The sequence below is a fragment of the Hemicordylus capensis genome, chromosome 1 (assembly GCF_027244095.1).
Source record: "Hemicordylus capensis ecotype Gifberg chromosome 1, rHemCap1.1.pri, whole genome shotgun sequence".
In the NCBI taxonomy this organism is placed as follows: Eukaryota; Metazoa; Chordata; class Lepidosauria; order Squamata; family Cordylidae; genus Hemicordylus; species Hemicordylus capensis.
In genome coordinates, this window is record NC_069657.1 from 285807587 (window position 1) to 285814172 (window position 6586).

Here is a 6586-nt window from a genome sequence, read left to right on the forward strand (position 1 = left end):
GGGGGCAATGGGGAGTCACATGAGGTGCCTCTGGGGTGCCCCTCCAGGCAGTGGGGCCCCCAGACAACTGTCTCCCCTTGCCCTATCATTGTTACGCGCCTGGAGGAGCCAAAAACAGAGGGAAAAGTGACAAAAGTCACTTTTGACAGAAGTGACAAAAGAAGTGAAAATACTAGGATTAAATTTCATGCTCGAACCAGAAAGATGACATAACAACTGGAGGATTTGGGAAGATAAGACTAGGCTACAATTCCAATGCTGGAAGAATGAAAAACTTAACATTTTCAAGAAAGTGAAGTTTTTTAGGTGTCTATTGCCTGCAAAAAGTGAGGTTTCTAGCCAACGTATATCTACCTTGTGTAAATGTTCTGGCTTGTGTTAATAAGCATCTTTTCAAATTCTTGTGGGGAACCCTTTTTTTTTTTTTTTTTGCTTGCCCAATCAGTTGCCTACCACAGAGTGGAGGATGGAGGACTGGGCCTCCCAGCTGGGGCCCCAAAGTTGCTGGCTACCTTTTTGAGTGCCATTTCCAAAAGGTGGAGTGAGCGTCAAGGTGCGGATCAAACAATGACAAGGGCCTTGGCAATGACAGTGATGATAGATACCCAAAGAGATTTCACTTGGAAGCTTTTCACTAGAACATGGGTGTGCACACCCTGGGGGGAAAGTCAGGGAAAAGGGAAAAGTCACTGGCATCACTGATGCCAGTGATGAAGGTCAAAAACTCCTGTCTTACCTGAAAGAGGTGGCAGTGCTCATGAAAACTTGGAAAGTACCATCCTCAATTTTGAGAGAAAAACCAGAAAGTACAGTACGAGATATCAAAAACCTTATCTACACCTCTGTCCGCAATAACAGCTTCCTGGAACTGCAGTGCAAGAAGGAGATAGCGCAAGAAGAAGGGTCAGCATATCTCAAATCTGGCAAGTTTCCCATTGCAGTTTTTCAAGATCAAGCATTTCCCAACCATCTTTGGAAGTTAGGTTGAAGACTGTATCATCAAATGTGTGATACCACAGAAAGTAACCTGTGGAAAGTGCCAGAAGCCCAGAGATGCAAAAGACCTGATCGTTGGTGAAAGGCTGAATCCCCGATTGAAACCTGAGAGCATAAAGTTATCCCCTGCTAACTGAGCAAAGAGGCACCTTTTAAAAGTGGTGTTTCTCTTTCATTTAGCAGGGGGAGAGCAACTGGCCTTATCTATCCCCAGCACAGCATCCCTCCAGTGGCTGTTGCTGGTGCCTATCTTATGTTTCTTTTTTAGGTTGTGAGCCCTTTGGGGACAGCGAGCCATTGTATGTATGTATGTATCTTATGTATGTATTTATATCTGTATCTATCTATCTATATAAACAGCTTTGGGAGCTTCTATTGAAAGGTGGTATATAAATGTTTGTTGTATTCGTATATCATAAAAGAATGGCCCCCCAGCTTCAAAAGCGATATGGAGGAAAGTGGCAAAATGTTGGGCCTGAGATTCAAGAAGAACATTGGGAAGAGGGTGTTCCCCCCCCCCCCCGGGGAACACTGTACTGTAAATATAAACGGCCCTAAGCATGGGAAGGGGAAGGGCAGAAGATGGAAGATTAGAATCATAAACTGTTTTGTCAGATAAAGTGTGCCGTCGAGTTAGTGTCGACTCCTGGCAACCACAGAGCCCTGTGGTTGTCTTTGGTAGAATACAGGAGGGGTTTAACATTGCCATCTCCCACGCAGTATGGAATGATGCCTTTCAGCATCTTCCTATATTGCTGCTGCCCAATATAGGTATTTCCCATAGTCTAGGAAATATACCAGCGGGGATTCGAACCGGCAACCTCTTGCTCGCTAGGCAAGTCATTTCCCCGCTGCGCCATGAGGTGGCTTAAACCCTTTTTGAACTATGGGCTATATTTTTTCAATCAATCAATATCTTTATTTCAGTCTTTGACCAGCCTAAGATAAAACATAACAGCAGCGTTAAAAGCAGTCTGTGCTCTATGCCTGTGGAGACAGTAATTGTGAAGTTAAAGTTAAATCTTATTGCCATCAACCTAAAATCTTTGGAGTGTTATAACATGAATTAAAACATGATAAAGTGAATGCACAGAGGCTAAGAAGTTAAAGAACGTGAGCATAAAACTAAAATCTATGAGAAGCTTTATAGTTTCTAAGATTAGAATTAAAGATATGATAAGATGAAAACTGTATAACTGGGTAGCAGGAGTGGCAGTACCGGCATGAATTGAGTCAGGCCTGATTAATCCTTGCTGGTGATCAGATCCTGGCAAATGTTGCATGCTGCCGCTCTGAATTTGGCAACATGATGTGTTATAAAAGGGTTGCAGTCAACGAGTAGTAGGGAGACACTGAACTGGCTTGTGCAGCCTGGCAACCTTTTAAGTAGTGGGAGAAAGAGGGTGTTGCAGATGTCTCTATAAAACAGGCTGTGTTGGAGGACGTGCTTGGTGGTTTCAACATGCCCAGCATTGCAGGGGCACAGACATTATGGAAAGGGGGTCTTCATGTATCTTCCATCTAACAGAGCTGAAGGGAGGGCGCTGTAGTGAGCCAAGGCTAAGGCTTTTATGTGGTGAGGGGCCCTCTAGCTGCATTTGGATATGCAGCAGATGCCACTATGTACCGTAGGCTTTCAGTGATAGAGAGGTTTGACATCCTGCCTAGGTTAGTTCCGCGCTCTGCATCCATTATGTGCTATTTAAGAAGTCTCCCTGACCCATTCATAACCCAGGGCAAATAGTTGGCGTGGAGCAAGAGCCCAAGTGATGTTAGTTTTGCCAGCAGGGTTCGCTTCCAGGTGGATTGGTATCCATCCTCCAGAGTTAAGGGAGCTAGGTCCATTGGGAAGAAGGATAGTCTTAGCCAGAAATTGAGTATGGACAGCCATACTGTTAATGGAACTGCCCTGAAGTGTTTGGTCAGCACCCCAATGTTTGAGCTTGTGGGGGAATTAGCTCTTAAAGGGGTCAGCTCCACCAGTTTTAATTTGTGCAAACGTTTGGACTCAAGGAATGACTGGATTGAGACAAGGTGATAGTTGCACAATTAATAAGAATAATTTGTTGCAGGAGGGGGTACGCAAAAGAAGAGAGTTATGTGATTAAAGCAATAAAAATATGTTTCTAAATATGCCAACTGCAATGAGGCGTTTTAGCTTAGAGTCCTAATTGTGTGAGTTCCCAAGTGGGCAAGAGAAAGAAGCTTGTGAGAGAGATGGGGAGTACCTTAGATTTTAAAAAGAGCTAACTGCAACAGCTTGGTTGCCAGGCAAATGGCAACCCATGACCTTCACCTTGTTCTGGACGATGGGACCCTCAGGAATCTGGGGAGGGCTGCAAAGACATCCTCCAAGACAGTGTGATTGGAAGCAGGGGGCTTGTAGAGATTAACAGAGGGAGAGGTGCCAACGAGAAGGGTACCTCCATGCTTCCTGTGGTGGCTAGGCAAGCTGGATGGATTGGCAGAAGGACAGTTCCAGAAAGTGGCATGAAAAACTGGACACCCCCAGTTGCAATGGTGGGTGCACAGCAGATCGCCCAAGCTGCTTGTGGGTATCACCTTCTGTATGCAAGGCTGTTTGTGATGAAAATCAGAGTATGCAGGTGCACAAAAGAATATCTGTGCCTGAACGGGCTCTCCAGTAATCCTATCAATAATTTCAATAGTTACACCCCTAGGTCTTTGTCACTGACTCATCTTCTTTGTGATGGGGAGACCATTGCTTCACTACCTTGTCTACTTTTCTCCCTGCTTGGCATAATTGGCCCGTTAGCATGTTGTAATCTCTTGCAAGAGGATGGGGGGAGGGGTTTAAGGCAGTTCACTCTGAGTTTAGAATTGCCTTGGATGACATTTAACTCACTGTAGTTAACTTCTGGAGTCTGCTTAGCTGGGGCTCCCACATAGGGAGGGCACATTCATCTGATCCCTGTTCCAATTTGCTTTGTTTGCAGCCAAATCTAGGGGCAACTAGCCCATTGCCAACTAAGTGAACTGTCCCCCATGTGTACCATAAACTGAGAGCTCACATTGCTGTGAAGCTCCTGAGCATATCCAAAGTACAATATGCAAGCATGGTGATGCAACTGCAAATAGGGAGACTCCTGGGAGCTGGGCAGAATAAGCACAGCTAGCAACAATACTCTGGCCTCCACTTTCACTAGGCCTGGCTCCAGTTGTAAACCAGCATTGGAGACACAGTGGGGTACCTGGAATACTGCTCTTAAGATTTTGGACTGGATGAGATCCAGAGGGGTGATGTTGGAGGAGAGGCCCAGTTGAGCACCACAGAGAGGTTGCACTAGCGACTTAAGTCTTAAATTGTTTAAGGGCTGCAGGTATATAATAGCCTCTCTCAGAGACCTATCTTGGAGATGCTAGGGAGGGAACTTGGAACCTTCTGCATGCAAGCATGCAGGTGCTCTTCCCAGAGGCCACACTCACTATGGGAAATATCTTACAGTGCTCACATATGTAGTCTTACATTCAAATGCAAACCAAGGCAGGCCTTGCTTAGAAAATTCATGCTTGCTACCACAAGACCAGATCTCCTCCCTTCCTGGAACTGTAGGATTTCCCAGTGGGGGTATCCCGAGGAGTATTGGATTGGGTACATGTGACCATGGAGTCAAGGTGAGAAGTTTCTAATGTGGTTGGCTCCAGCATTACTTCATTTTTTCCAGAGGTCTAAGGAAAAGGAACGGAGGGAGAGAATAAATTGTGAAAAGGAAATGTTTGGTAGCAATAGCTCAGTAATCAGAGCCCCTGGTGGCGCAGTGGTAAAACTGCCGCCCTGTAACCAGAAGGTTACAAGTTCGATCCTGACCAGGTGCTCAAGGTTGACTCAGCCTTCCATCCTTCCGAGGTCGGTAAAATGAGTACCCAGGATGTTGGGGGCAATATGCTAAATCATTGTAAACCGCTTAGAGAGCTCCGGCTATAAAGCGGTATATAAATGTAAGTGCTATTACTATTGCTATTGCTATTGCTAATGTTTATATATAAGAAGGTCAAAGAGTTGGCAGAGTTGGCAACACACCTTATTACAGATGGGTACACCGATGGAAATGGATGGATGGGATCCCTCCACCCATCACTTGAAAGAAAGTATGTGTCTGGTGAGACAAATTAACCAAGTTGGTTTAAACTCTTTCTTTCTGTTTCTTTGTTTTCTAATGTGTAAACTAATGTTATCTAAGAAAGAAAATATAAAAGTATAATAAGGGTCCTTGCAGTCAAAAGTGGAAAAAAGTTAGTGTCAATTTCTTACATGTCAAAATGGGATTATAATGCTTGTAATTTGTCTAATTTGTAAACTTTTAATTATGTAAATCATTGTATTGTACATTGTATTGTACTGCCGATACTAAACATTGTATTGTTTTGCCCTAATAAAAGCCTTAAAGGCCCTTAACTAAAAGCTGCTAATTTTCCTTTCCAATCAGGAAAAAAGGAAGCTTTTCAAATATCTGCTTGACAGGCAGAAATTCAGAAGGTAAGGCTTCATCTCTGTGCTGAGAAATGCTGCACTCACTCTGTTTCAATTTCGTCCACAACTGTTAAAGGCACAGGAGCAATGAGGGAGGGAGGTGGCAAGGGGAAATTGAGGCCATTTCGGATGACACATTTTTCTTACAAAAAGATAATCTCTGTATACAAAACCATGTGTAAACTGGTGTTTGAACTGCACAAGAGTCCCCCCCCATCCCAAATATACTGATCAGATAGTCAATATATGCAGCAGTAGCTACCCTATCAGTACTTGCATCAAGAGGAAAAATCTCAGCCACACTTCCAGTCTATCAGTGTTCAAAAGGCTTGATGCTGGTGATAAAGCAAAACCAAAACCATTGGTTTCCGTACATTCTGTCATACTTCCACTAGAGGGCAGCATGATAACACAGAGATGACTGAATGGTAGATGGTGTATTTATTTCAGCAGTCAGGTGCCTCATCGTGAAGATGGTTACAGTTTGGAGTGCAGACAGATGCCTGTCAGCACATAGACACAGTAGAAATGTGCTGAGGAACTGCAGTTGGCTGTACATCCCTGAGGCATGTCCACTGTCTATTTATTTGCACCTTTCTTTTCAGCATTATGATGTTCGCTGCACAGACATGTTGGCAAACCATCTACAACATAACCTGTTCGCCTTTAAAGAAGAGCTTCAATGCTGCTTGTCTGTCCTGTGAACAAAAGCATAAGAAGAGTGCTGATGGATCAGACCGAGGCCCATCTAGTCCTTCATCCTGTTTCCTACAATGGTCAGCCAAATGCCTAAGGGGGGCCAGTGGCGTAGTTATAATTGAGTGAAAGGGTTCAAAGAACACAGGCCCCCAGCTCCTGAGGGCCCTCCAGTTCCATCCCTCCCTATTTTCTTCATTATCTCCCTCACTCTGGGGGGCCGCCCAAGAGAGGGATGAACACGGGCCCCCTCTCCCCTAGCTATGCCCCTGAGGGGGACCCACGGACAGGAGATAAAGGCATACCACCTGTCCTGCAGTTGCCCCCCCCCCAAACCTGGAGGCAGCAAATAGTGATCAAAACTAGTTTCCATTTATATGCCCTGCATGAATTTATCTAATC